The following is a 14,453-nucleotide window of genomic DNA, read 5'->3' as shown; positions in this document are numbered from 1 at the left end:
CACGCTGTATCGCATCGCGGCAGAGGTGCCAGGCATGTAAAGCCTGCACGGGCGCCCGAGGCTCTTCATGCAATGTCTGGCCCAACCGCTCCCAGTCCGCTAGCTTAAGGGTTCCGGCTTCAGGGTACCACGGGCACTGGGCACTCACCTCCTGTAGCAGGAGAGTGAGTTCTCGAGCGGGGCAGTCATGCTGAGCCTTACGCAGCAGATACTGTAGCTCATTGCGGTGTTGCACTTGCAAAGCAGAGAGGGAGCTTCCCATACTTACCACAATGAAAAATACTCACCGGGATCCGCGAAGCGGATGAGTGACGCGTCTGAAACCCTTGCCGGGCGAGGTGAGTGCTGAGGGCCCCACGTTTGGGCGCCAGTTGTGGCGGTTCAATGATGAGACAGAACACAGGTTTATCCAAGCAAGCAAGCTGGTTAGCTGAAAAGGGCTGCTGCCTGTCAGCTTTCCACCTTCCCTTTTATTATATTTCTCCCCCCTGCGCATTACCTACTTCCACCGCAAAAAGACACAACAAAGGAATACATGACTTTGATTAATATTCTTATTTTCCAGCCTCTATCTACTACAATCCTAATTCTCAGGCCTTGAGGCCAGGCCAAGGAAGCTTCCACGATTACTGTCCTTTAATTAACTTCCCAGGGTTCATATCTGGTCCTCGTCCTTGGATGGAGCAATGTGTTGCTCCTACACAACGGTCAGGGTGTGCCCCTGACTGTTTCCAGGTGGATGGACTAAACATGAACCCTTCAGAAAGTGGTGTTGGAGAGCTGCCGAGCAGCCTCTTGTTCATATTCCGACCTATTCATGATGACAACAGCACCTCTTTGTCAGCCTTTTTGATTATGATGTCAGAGTTGTTTCTGAGGCTGTGGATGGCATTGTGTTCTGCACGGCTGAGGTATGGGGCAAGTGATGCTGCTTTTCCACAATTTCAGCCCGTGCACGTCGGCGGAAGCACTCTATGTAGAAGTCCAGTCTGCTGTTTCGACCTTCAGGAGGAGTCCACCTAGAATCCTTCCTTCTGTAATGTTGGTAGGCAGGCCTCTGTGGATCATTATGTTGTTCAGAGGTATTTTGGAAATATTCCTTGAGTGGAGACATCGAAAATAGGATTCTAGGTCACCACAAAACTGTATCCTGTTCGAGGGGGTGGAGGGGCAGAAGGAGAGACCCCGAGATAGGACAGCTGCTTCTGCTGGGCTGAGAGTATAGTGGATAGGTTAACAATATTGCTGGGTGGGTTGAGGGGAACCATTGCTGTGGCCCTTGTAGCCTGTAGTAGTTTAGAAAGTTTAGTGTCCTTTTTTCTTTTGTAGAGAAGCAAGTGTGCGTGTAAATGGCTTGTCTAGTTTTGGTAAAATCCAGCCACGAGGAAGTTTGTGTGGAAGGTTGGTTTTTTATGAGAGTATCCATTTTTGAGAGCTCATTCTTAATCTTTCCCTGTTTGCTGTAGAGGATGTTGATCAGGTGATTCGCAGTTTCTTTGAGAGCGTGTGGCACAAGCTGTCAGCATAGTCTGTGTGGTATGTAGATTGTAATGGATTTTTTACCTTCAGTCCTTTTGGTACGATGTCCATCTGTTTGCATTTGGAAAGGAAGATGGATGTCTGTCTGTATCTGTACAAGTTTTTTCATGCAGTTGATAGATTTCCACTCCATGCGGCTAAATGCAGTGCCTTGCATAATGACAGGTTTCAGAGTAACAGCCGTGTTAGTCTGTATTCGTAAAAAGAAAAAAGAAAAGGAGGACTTGTGGCACCTTAGAGACTAACCAGTTTATTTGAGCATGAGCTTTCATGAGCTACAGCTCACTTCATCGGATGCATAGCATATTGTGGAAACTGCAGAAGACATTATATACACACAGAGACCATGAAACAAAAACTTCCTCCCACCCACTGTCCTGCTCATAACAGCTTATCTAAAGTGATCATCAAGGGAGGGCCATTTCCAGCACAAATCCAGGTTCTCACCCTTCCCCCGCCCCCCCACAGACACACATACAAACTCACTCTCCTGCTGGTAATAGCCCATCCCTCTTTGAAACCTCTCTTTATAATGCGCATGATAATCAAGGTGGGTCATTTCCAGCACTAATCCAGGTTTTCTCACCACCGCCACCCCCCCCCCACACACACACACACCCTCCAAAAACCACACACACAAACTCACTCTCCTGCTGGCAATAGCTCATCTTACAATGTGCACAGCAATAATCCAAGTTTAACCAGAACGTCTTGGGGGGGGGGGGTTGTAGGAAAAAAAAAAACAAGGGGAGATAGGCTACCTTGCATACTGACTTAACCACTCCCAGTCTCTATTCAAGCCCAAATTAATAGTATCCAATTTGCAAATGAATTCCAATTCAGCAGTTTCTCGCTGGAGTCTGGATTTGAAGTTTTTTTGCTTTAAGATAGCGACCCTCATGTCTGTGATTGCGTGACCAGAGAGATTGAAGTGTTCTCCGACTGGTTTATGAATGTTATAATTCTTAACATCTGATTTGTGTCCATTTATTCTTTTACGTAGAGACTGTCCAGTTTGACCAATGTACATGGCAGAGGGGCATTGCTGGCACATGATGGCATATATCACATTGGTGGATGTGCAGGTGAACGAGCCTCTGATAGTGTGGCTGATGTTGTTAGGCCCTGTGATGGTGTTCCCTGAATAGATATGTGGGCACAGTTGGCAACGGGCTTTGTTGCAAGGATAGGTTCCTGGGTTAGTGGTTCTGTTGTGTGGTATGTGGTTGTTGGTGAGTATTCGCTTCAGGTTGGGGGGCTGTCTGTAGGCAAGGACTGGCCTTTCACCCAAGATTTGTGAGAGTGTTGGGTCATCCTTCAGGATAGGTTGTAGATCCTTAATAATGCGTTGGAGGGGTTTTAGTTGGGGGCTGAAGGTGACGGCTAGTGGCGTTCTGTTATTTTCTTTGTTAGGCCTGTCCTGTAGTAGGTGACTTCTGGGAACTCTTCTGGCTCTATCAATCTGTTTCTTCACTTCCGCAGGTGGGTATTGTAGTTGTAAGAATGCTTGATAGAGATCTTGTAGGTGTTTGTCTCTGTCTGAGGGGTTGGAGCAAATGCGGTTGTATCGCAGAGCTTGGCTGTAGACGATGGATCGTGTGGTGTGGTCAGGGTGAAAGCTGGAGGCATGTAGGTAGGAATAGCGGTCAGTAGGTTTCCGGTATAGGGTGGTGTTGATGTGACCATCGTTTATTAGCACTGTAGTGTCCAGGAAGTGGATCTCTTGTGTGGACTGGACCAGGCTGAGGTTGATGGTGGGATGGAAATTGTTGAAATCATGGTGGAATTCCTCAAGGGCTTCTTTTCCATGGGTCCAGATGATGAAGATGTCATCAATATAGCGCAAGTAAAGTAGGGGCGTTAGGGGACGAGAGCTGAGGAAGCGTTGTTCTAAATCAGCCATAAAAATGTTGGCATACTGTGGGGCCATGCGGGTACCCATAGCAGTGCCGCTGATCTGAAGGTATACATTGTCCCCAAATGTAAAATAGTTATGGGTAAGGACAAAGTCACAAAGTTCAGCCACCAGGTTAGCCGTGACATTATCGGGGATAGTGTTCTTGACGGCTTGTAGTCCATCTTTGTGTGGAATGTTGGTGTAGAGGGCTTCTACATCCATAGTGGCCAGGATGGTGTTATCAGGAAGATCACCAATGGATTGTAGTTTCCTCAGGAAGTCAGTGGTGTCTCGAAGGTAGCTGGGAGTGCTGGTAGCGTAGGGCCTGAGGAGGGAGTCTACATACCCGGACAATCCTGCTGTCAGGGTGCCAATGCCTGAGATGATGGGGCGCCCAGGATTTCCAGGTTTATGGATCTTGGGTAGTAGATAGAATATCCCAGGTCGGAGTTCCAGGGGTGTGTCTGTGCGGATTTGATCTTGTGCTTTTTCAGGAAGTTTCTTGAGCAAATGCTGTAGATGCTTTTGGTAACTCTCAGTGGGATCAGAGGGTAATGGCTTGTAGAAAGTGGTGTTGGAGAGCTGCCGAGCAGCCTCTTGTTCATATTCCGACCTATTCATGATGACAACAGCACCTCCTTTGTCAGCCTTTTTGATTATGATGTCAGAGTTGTTTCTGAGGCTGTGGATGGCATTGTGTTCTGCACGGCTGAGGTTATGGGGCAAGTGATGCTGCTTTTCCACAATTTCAGCCCGTGCACGTCGGCGGAAGCACTCTATGTAGAAGTCCAGTCTGCTGTTTCGACCTTCAGGAGGAGTCCACCTAGAATCCTTCTTTCTGTAATGTTGGTAGGCAGGCCTCTGTGGATCATTATGTTGTTCAGAGGTATTTTGGAAATATTCCTTGAGTCGGACGGCTAACCTGGTGGCTGAACTTTGTGACTTTGTCCTTACCCATAATTATTTTACATTTGGGGACAATGTATACCTTCAGATCAGCGGCACTGCTATGGGTACCCGCATGGCCCCACAGTATGCCAACATTTTTATGGCTGATTTAGAACAACGCTTCCTCAGCTCTCGTCCCCTAACGCCCCTACTTTACTTGCGCTATATTGATGACATCTTCATCATCTGGACCCATGGAAAAGAAGCCCTTGAGGAATTCCACCATGATTTCAACAATTTCCATCCCACCATCAACCTCAGCCTGGTCCAGTCCACACAAGAGATCCACTTCCTGGACACTACAGTGCTAATAAACGATGGTCACATCAACACCACCCTATACCGGAAACCTACTGACCGCTATTCCTACCTACATGCCTCCAGCTTTCACCCTGACCACACCACACGATCCATCGTCTACAGCCAAGCTCTGCGATACAACCGCATTTGCTCCAACCCCTCAGACAGAGACAAACACCTACAAGATCTCTATCAAGCATTCTTACAACTACAATACCCACCTGCGGAAGTGAAGAAACAGATTGATAGAGCCAGAAGAGTTCCCAGAAGTCACCTACTACAGGACAGGCCTAACAAAGAAAATAACAGAACGCCACTAGCCGTCACCTTCAGCCCCCAACTAAAACCCCTCCAACGCATTATTAAGGATCTACAACCTATCCTGAAGGATGACCCAACACTCTCACAAATCTTGGGTGAAAGGCCAGTCCTTGCCTACAGACAGCCCCCCAACCTGAAGCGAATACTCACCAACAACCACATACCACACAACAGAACCACTAACCCAGGAACCTATCCTTGCAACAAAGCCCGTTGCCAACTGTGCCCACATATCTATTCAGGGAACACCATCACAGGGCCTAACAACATCAGCCACACTATCAGAGGCTCGTTCACCTGCACATCCACCAATGTGATATATGCCATCATGTGCCAGCAATGCCCCTCTGCCATGTACATTGGTCAAACTGGACAGTCTCTACGTAAAAGAATAAATGGACACAAATCAGATGTTAAGAATTATAACATTCATAAACCAGTCGGAGAACACTTCAATCTCTCTGGTCACGCAATCACAGACATGAGGGTCGCTATCTTAAAGCAAAAAAACTTCAAATCCAGACTCCAGCGAGAAACTGCTGAATTGGAATTCATTTGCAAATTGGATACTATTAATTTGGGCTTGAATAGAGACTGGGAGTGGTTAAGTCAGTATGCAAGGTAGCCTATCTCCCCTTGTTTTTTTTTTTCCTACAACCCCCCCCCCCCAAGACGTTCTGGTTAAACTTGGATTATTGCTGTGCACATTGTAAGATGAGCTATTGCCAGCAGGAGAGTGAGTTTGTGTGTGTGGTTTTTGGAGGGGTGTGTGTGTGTGTGGGGGGGGGGGGTGGCGGTGGTGAGAAAACCTGGATTAGTGCTGGAAATGACCCACCTTGATTATCATGCGCATTATAAAGAGAGGTTTCAAAGAGGGATGGGCTATTACCAGCAGGAGAGTGAGTTTGTATGTGTGTCTGTGGGGGGGGCGGGGGGAAGGGTGAGAACCTGGATTTGTGCTGGAAATGGCCCTCCCTTGATGATCACTTTAGATAAGCTGTTACGAGCAGGACAGTGGGGTGGGAGGAAGTTTTGTTTCATGGTCTCTGTGTGTATATAATGTCTTCTGCAGTTTCCACGATATGCTATGCATCCGATGAAGTGAGCTGTAGCTCATGAAAGCTCATGCTCAAATAAACTGGTTAGTCTCTAAGGTGCCACAAGTCCTCCTTTTCTTTTTTCTTTTTACGAATACAGACTAACACGGCTGTTACTCTGAAACCTGTCATTATGCAAGGCACTGCATTTAGCCGCATGGAGTGGAAATCTATCAACTGCATGAAAAAACTTGTACAGATACAGACAGACATCATCTTCCTTTCCAAATGCAAACAGATGGACATCGTACCAAAAGGACTGAAGGTAAAAAATCCATTACAATCTACATACCGCACAGACTATGCTGACAGCTTGTGCCACACGCTCTCAAAGAAACTGCGGAATCACCTGATCAACATCCTCTACAGCAAACAGGGAAAGATTAAGAATGAGCTCTCAAAAATGGATACTCTCATAAAAAACCAACCTTCCACACAAACTTCCTCGTGGCTGGATTTTACCAAAACTAGACAAGCCATTTACAACGCACACTTTGCTTCTCTACAAAAGAAAAAGGACACTAAACTTTCTAAACTACTACAGGCTACAAGGGGCCACAGCAATGGTTCCCTCAACCCACCCAGCAATATTGTTAACCTATCCAACTATACTCTCAGCCCAGCAGAAGCAGCTGTCCTATCTCGGGGTCTCTCCTTCTGCCCCTCCACCCCCTCGAACAGGATACAGTTTTGTGGTGACCTAGAATCCTATTTTCGATGTCTCCGACTCAAGGAATATTTCCAAAATACCTCTGAACAACATAATGATCCACAGAGGCCTGCCTACCAACATTACAGAAAGAAGGATTCTAGGTGGACTCCTCCTGAAGGTCGAAACAGCAGACTGGACTTCTACATAGAGTGCTTCCGCCGACGTGCACGGGCTGAAATTGTGGAAAAGCAGCATCACTTGCCCCATAACCTCAGCCGTGCAGAACACAATGCCATCCACAGCCTCAGAAACAACTCTGACATCATAATCAAAAAGGCTGACAAAGGAGGTGCTGTTGTCATCATGAATAGGTCGGAATATGAACAAGAGGCTGCTCGGCAGCTCTCCAACACCACTTTCTGAAGGGTTCATGTTTAGTCCATCCACCTGGAAACAGTCAGGGCACACCCTGACCGTTGTGTAGGAGCAACACATTGCTCCATCCAAGGACGAGGACCAGATATGAACCCTGGGAAGTTAATTAAAGGACAGTAATCGTGGGAAGCTTCCTTGGCCTGGCCTCAAGGCCTGAGAATTAGGATTGTAGTAGATAGAGGCTGGAAAATAAGAATATTAATCAAAGTCATGTATTCCTTTGTTGTGTCTTTTTGCGGTGGAAGTAGGTAATGCGCAGGGGGGAGAAATATAATAAAAGGGAAGGTGGAAAGCTGACAGGCAGCAGCCCTTTTCAGCTAACCAGCTTGCTTGCTTGGATAAACCTGTGTTCTGTCTCATCATTGAACCGCCACAACTGGCGCCCAAACGTGGGGCCCTCAGCACTCACCTCGCCCGGCAAGGGTTTCAGACGCGTCACTCATCCGCTTCGCGGATCCCGGTGAGTATTTTTCATTGTGGTAAGTATGGGAAGCTCCCTCTCTGCTTTGCAAGTGCAACACCGCAATGAGCTACAGTATCTGCTGCGTAAGGCTCAGCATGACTGCCCCGCTCGAGAACTCACTCTCCTGCTACAGGAGGTGAGTGCCCAGTGCCCGTGGTACCCTGAAGCCGGAACCCTTAAGCTAGCGGACTGGGAGCGGTTGGGCCAGACATTGCATGAAGAGCCTCGGGCGCCCGTGCAGGCTTTACATGCCTGGCACCTCTGCCGCGATGCGATACAGCGTGTTGCCTCGGACAGGCCCTCCCTCACGAGGCTGGTGATCTCGCCACGCCCGTCGGCTCCTGCAGCCACCCCCCCTCCTACCGATGCAGCACAGTGTGTCGCTTCGGAAGAACCCTCTCCCGCACCAACAGAGGGGCTGCCGATTTCGCCACCGCCGTCGGCTCCTGCAGCCATCCCTCTCCCTGCTTCGCCCCCAGTGCCTTTATTACCACCGCCTCCCTTACCTTCCCCGCCAGAGCCGGTCTGTGATTACCATCCCCCCCTGAAACCCCATGCTTCGGGGCCCCCCAGGGGGTCGTCTGCATCTGCTCAGAGGCTTTCGCTGGTGCAACAAATGGTTCACGCAGCGAAGGCTCGCTCAGATCTTACAGCAGAGGAGCTGGCTGAGCTGGTCTCGGTTTGTCCGGTGACCTGGCAGAACGATGGCCAGGGCAACCCGGTTGGAACCTGGGTCAGTTTGCCTTACTCGGTGATTAGAGAGGTAAAGAAAGCAATTCGCGAGTTCGGTCTGACTAGCACGTTTGTGCGTGGTCTCATTGAAGGGCTAGGTAGTGGATACTCCCTGATCCCTGAAGATTGGAAGGCGCTGTTGCGCATGATGCTGTCACCCAGTCAATATGTTATTTGGATTAGTGAGTATCGGCAGGAGGCGGAACGCCAGGCCCAGATTCATAGAGCGGAAGGTATTATTTTTGAGCACTTGGCAGGGGAGGGACCGTTTGCTACCGTTGAGATGCAAACTCAACTCCCTCAGGCCCTCTTCCCCCTTATTTCCACCTGCGCCCAGCATGCTTTCCGGAAGGTCCCGGATTCAGGCAAGCCTACTAAAAGCTTTGTTAGTATCCATCAGGGTGCATCAGAGTCCTTTCTGGATTTTACCAACAGATTGCAGGAGGCTATCCTCCGACAGGTGGATAACGCTGCGGCAGCTCAGGAGATCCTGTTAAAAATGGCAGTTGAAAATGCAAATGAGGATTGCCGCCACGCTCTCCAGACGGCGCAAGCCTCTGGCATTTTAGAGCTCTCAGACATGCTACGGGCGTGCCAAAACATCAAAACCCAAGCACATAAAGCTGGAGTTCTGGCTGCCGCCCTAAAAAGAACCGGGAAAGAGGGGAAGCGTTGTTACCGCTGTGGCAAGGAGGGTCACTTCCAGCGGGAGTGCCGCTCATCAAAGGCACCCGCCCGACCCTCCAAAAAGTGCCCCAAGTGTCAAAAGGGCTATCACTGGGCTAATCAGTGTCGTAGCGGGCCGGGAAACCGCGCGGCGGGTCCCCCCCGAACCCAGGGCCAAACGGGGGTGTTTCCCACTCAGACAACCGTTCCTCTGCCTTAAAATCCATAGACTCTATGCGGGCGGCGACTGCTGGAAGTGCAGGGCTTGATTTGATCATGCAGGAGGACACTGATTTTCGGCTGCCAGGGGAGGTCTGCGCCATACCTACCCAGGTGACGGGACCTCTCCCTGCCGGCTTTGTGGGTCTCATTCTCCCTCGCTCTCATGCTGGGAAACAGGGCTTTTTTGTCATCCCCGGGGTCATTGATGCCGATTACACCGGCATTATTAAGGTTCAGGTGTGGACTCATCTTCCACAGTCGCTCCCGCGTGGACGATCAATTGCACAATTGATTTTAGTCCCCTATCAGGTGCCAGCTGCCGAGGATCGAACTCGGGGCGGAGGCGGCTTTGGATCAACGTTGTCTCACTCGCCGTCTCACAGCGCGTCCTCTCCACTTATTGCTCTGACAATGTCAGTCCGCCCCTCGAAACCTCAGTTAACACTTCTCTTAAATGATGTTCCTTTCACAGGGCTGGTGGACACTGGAGCTGACGTTACGGTGATTCGTGATCCAGAGTGGCCGGTTAGTTGGCCTACGGTTCCTTCTAAAGAGTTGTGGGGGATCGGGGGTAGTAAACCCGGGCGACAGAGTTTGTCTTGGGTCACAGTCTCTACACCGGGAGGCCGTACCCTTGCTACTATCCGCCCTTTTGTGCTCCCTGTCCACCTCAATATTTGGGGCCGTGATTTACTTACAAAGCTGGACACCACCCTCGATATTAATATCTAATGGCTCAAAATCCTCCCTCACCCACATTGCCCTCCGCATTGCCCTTGGTATGGCAATCCTTAGAGCCCGTCTGGATTGACCAGTGGCCCCTCCCTCTAGAAAAGCTAAAGGCGCTTCAATCGCTTGTGCAGCAGCATTTGCTGGCACAGCGCTTGGAAAGCTCTACTAGTCCCTGGAACACCCCGGTGTTCGTTATTAAGAAAAAATCCTGTGCATGGCGGCTGTTGCATGACTTAAGGGAAATAAATAAATGCATCCAACCTATGGGCCCCTTGCAATATGGATTACCAAATCCAAATTTAATTCCTCAAACCGATCAGCTCTGTGTGTTAGATTTAAAAGATTGTTTTTTCACCATCCCCCTTTGCCCACAAGATCGCGAAAAATTCGCGTTCACGGTGCCACAATATAATAATCAGCAACCCTCTCAAAGGTATCAGTGGAAGGTCTTACCCCAGGGAATGCAAAATAGTCCAACCTTGTGTCAGCTTTTTGTGGATCGGGCCCTCACCCCTTTTCGTGCCCGGTACCCTACGCTAAAGGTCTACCATTATATGGATGACATTTTGCTTAGTGGTCCCCAGGTCACGGAACAACAGATTGAATCTTTGTCTCAAATCCTCGGCCAAAATGGCCTGTTGGTGGCACCAGAAAAAATCCAACGCTCTTATCCCTACCACTACCTCGGCCATAAGGTTTTACAAACCTATGCTGCTCCGGTTCGTCCGGCACTAACTCTACCTCAACCCCTAACCCTTGTTAAATTACAACAGATTTTGGGTCATTTAAATTGGATTCGGCCCTATTTTCGTCTCCCCACCTCAATGCTGCAGCCGTTGTTCGAGCTCCTACGTGGAGCCCGAGCACCGGGTGCAGTTATTGCCATCACTAAAGAGCACATTGCCTGCATTCGACAAATTAATGCAGCATTAAGTCAGCAGTTTGTGGACAGACCCCCTGAGGTCCGTCCCCTACGGCTGATTCTTCTTGCCACCCCTCATACGCCCACTGCGGCTCTGTTTGTACCCCGTACGAATACAGCCGTCTCTATCATAGAGTGGCTGTACCTCTCCTCCACTCCTCCTCGGAATATTTACCCATATCTAGATGCCCTGTCTGATCTTGTTCGTAAAGCCCGCCACCGTGCAGTGCAACTTACTGGCACTGATTTAGTTGATATTGTGTTCCCCTTGTCCCGTAGTGAATTTGATTCCTTGTGCCACACCTCTTTGGCTTGGCAGGTTGCTCTTTGTGATTATGTGGGAGAAATTTCTTATAATCCCCCAAAAGATCCTCGGTTGGTAATTACACAAAAGGTGCCTCTAATTGTTCATCGTCTTAGCCGCTCTCAACCCATTGTTTCTGCTGTTACTCTTTTTACTGATGGCTCTCCACATCGAGGTGTCGTCACCTATCAATCAGGTGACCCCCCTCGTTGGCGTTCTCGTTTTACACTGCCTCAGCGTTCCGCGCAGCGTTCAGAACTGGCTGCTGTTATTTTAGCCTTTCAACTTTTCGCTGATTGTCCCTTTAATTTAATTGTGGACACCCATTATGTTTATCAAGTGATTGATCATTTACCCCTTGCCCTCATTACCCCTCAGGTCGATGCGGACCTCCTTCGCCTATTTTTGTCTTTGCAATATCTTATTTCCACTCGTAATTTCCCTTATTTTGTTGCTCACATTCGCAGTCATACCCCTCTGCCTGGGTCACTCACTGAGGGCAATGCACGCGCTGATCGCGCGTTACGTGGTCAGGTAAATTCCCTCTTTTCTGACCCCATTGAAAGCCATGCCTTTTTCCATCAGTCTGCCTCTGTTTTGGCCCGGCAGTTTCACATTCCTGCTGATCATGCACGTTCCATTGTTCGTTCCTGCCCCCACTGTGCCGCTGCTGCTCCTACTTTTTCTTATGCCGTTAACCCCAGAGGTACCGCAGCAAATCAGCTATGGCAAATGGATGTCACTCATGTGCCACAGTTCCGCCCCTATTCCTTTTTACATGTTTCTGTTGATACTTATTCGGGATTTCTGTGGGCAACCCCACAGCGTGGGGAAGCCACTGCTAAAGTTATTCACCATTTGCTAGCCTGTTTTTCTGTTATGGGTCGCCCAAGCCAAATTAAAACGGATAATGCCCCAGCTTACTGCTCCACAGCCCTCTCCACTTTTTGCGCCCAATGGAACGTCCGTCTTAAACACGGCATCCCTTATAATTCCACGGGCCAAGCCATTGTTGAACGTGCCAATCGCACGCTCAAAACCTTGCTTGATAAACAATTAAAACAAGGGGAGCTGCGTCTCCGAACCTTAGGAGACATTCAACAACAAATGCATATCCTTTTGTTTACTTTAAATAATTTAACGCTGAACGCAGATCAGCAGACCCCCGCGGATCGCCATTTTCACAAATCTGAGGTACTGGAAAGACCGCGTGTCTTTTACCGTCAGCTGCCCGATCCGCAGTGGCTGGGCCCAGTACCTCTAATCACTTGGGGTCAGGGATATGCTGCTGTGTCTCTCCCTGCAGGACCGTTGTGGGTTCCAGCCCGGTGTGTGCGACCGGCACTGAAACAGCATGGCGTGGCGCCAGGGGCTGTCGAACCCCATACCGGAGTTTCAGCTGACCTTGGAGGAGAACGTGGTGCCTCCCGGGTCGACAACGGCGGGACGGAAACGGAAGAGGCGTAGCGTCCCAAGCCAGCCCGTGACATGGGGAGCAGTAAAAGCATTGGTCGCGGCGGCTCAACGAAGACTGGCAGCAAATCAACAGCCAGAGACTCCTGAGACTTTGTTTGTGGCGATTCTCGCCCAAATCACTGCTAATTCTGTGCTGATTGTATGCCTTTTGTGTCTGCTATTTCCTGTAGGGGTTGGCTCGGGAGCGCTTCCCCCGTTACGGGCCCGAATGACATATAACATATGGGAAAGATTGGCTTCAATAGCAAATGTTACCCACTTTTGTTTGTCTGATTCTGTAGCAGCCGGAGAATTGTTAGGTACATGCCTTATACCAGTATGTCATCACCCTGAGGAAATAGGGAATGAGACAATGCTCGCTGCTTACGCGAATCTCTCTTCCCAGTACTCTGGCATGGCTAATTGGGGCCCGGCCAACTATACCTTGCCTCACACGGCTATATCCCTCCACACACCGTACCCGGCCGGGGCCAACAATGTCACCTGTGCGCGTGTGGTTAACTGCACTAGTACAAAGGTGCCCTTGGGCTGTCGGCAAATTCCTCAACCCCTCTTAAATTGTTCCCGCGCTGTGAATGTTTCATACAATTATGGCCATATCTTCCTACCATCAGGGTGGTTTTTTACCTGTGGCTCATGCACCTTTAGTTATATTCCTGCAAATTTAAGTGATGGCACCCTTTGCTGTCTTAGTAGAATGACGCTTATATTGCCTTTTGCCAGCCAAAGGCACAGTAAAAGAAGTGTACCCCTTTCAGATAATTGTGTTGCAGATGTTGAGCTTTTTAGTCGCGCTGAGTATACTGCTTTAGCGGCCTCCATTGTTGGGGTCCCCGGGCTTGCCACTTATACAGCCAGAACCCTAAATGCCCTGGCGTGCTTTGCAGCGAAGGCAATTAACACAACATCCCAGGCAATTGCCCTACTTAACGCAGAGCAACACGAATTAAGGGATGCAATTTTGGATAACAGAGCAGCCATTGATTTTCTGCTCTTAAAACATCACCTAGGCTGTTCCACGTTTCGGCATATGTGTTGTTTTAATTTAACTGATAATAGTCGTTCCATAGAATCTAGACTGGCCGAGTTGGCCAATCTTACGGCACACATACGTCAAGATGTGGGGTTTGAGGGCTTTTGGAATTGGCTTACAGGTTGGCTGCCATCTCTAGGATGGCTGCGACAACTTTTCGGTTATGCTGTGTTTGTGATCATTGAGCTTATTTTTTGCTGCTGCTGCGTACAATGTATTCCCTCTTTGCTAAGGCTTTGTAGAGATTCGCCCTGGCAAGCTCCCCGAGTTATGTCCTTGTCAGTCTGGGAGTTAAATTGCTTGCAAAAGCAAATTGACGGCTACCATGAGATGGCCGAGTATAATTAAACAAAAATCGGGGGAATGAAGGGTTCATGTTTAGTCCATCCACCTGGAAACAGTCAGGGCACACCCTGACCGTTGTGTAGGAGCAACACATTGCTCCATCCAAGGACGAGGACCAGATATGAACCCTGGGAAGTTAATTAAAGGACAGTAATCGTGGGAAGCTTCCTTGGCCTGGCCTCAAGGCCTGAGAATTAGGATTGTAGTAGATAGAGGCTGGAAAATAAGAATATTAATCAAAGTCATGTATTCCTTTGTTGTGTCTTTTTGCGGTGGAAGTAGGTAATGCGCAGGGGGGAGAAATATAATAAAAGGGAAGGTGGAAAGCTGACAGGCAGCAGCCCTTTTCAGCTAACCAGCTTGCTTGCT

General features: G+C 49.1%; 1 long non-coding RNA gene across 2 annotated transcripts; it reads left to right on the top strand.

Moving 5' to 3' along the window:
• Positions 1–7,511: 7,511 nt before the first annotated feature.
• LOC141974505 (uncharacterized) lies at positions 7,512–13,650 on the top strand. Of its 2 annotated transcripts, XR_012635752.1 has the most exons (4): positions 7,512–7,649; positions 9,745–9,797; positions 11,698–11,764; positions 12,537–13,650. It is a non-coding gene; the product is annotated as an uncharacterized LOC141974505 (long non-coding RNA). The 2 variants fall into 2 exon arrangements; XR_012635753.1 differs by lacking the exon at positions 11,698–11,764 and having other exon boundaries at positions 12,537–13,647.
• Positions 13,651–14,453: the final 803 nt, after the last annotated feature.

The sequence above is a fragment of the Natator depressus genome, chromosome 19 (assembly GCF_965152275.1).
Source record: "Natator depressus isolate rNatDep1 chromosome 19, rNatDep2.hap1, whole genome shotgun sequence".
NCBI lineage: Eukaryota > Metazoa > Chordata > Testudines > Cheloniidae > Natator > Natator depressus.
Note: the sequence above shows the minus strand (reverse complement) of the source record. Positions and strands in the feature narration are given on the sequence as shown.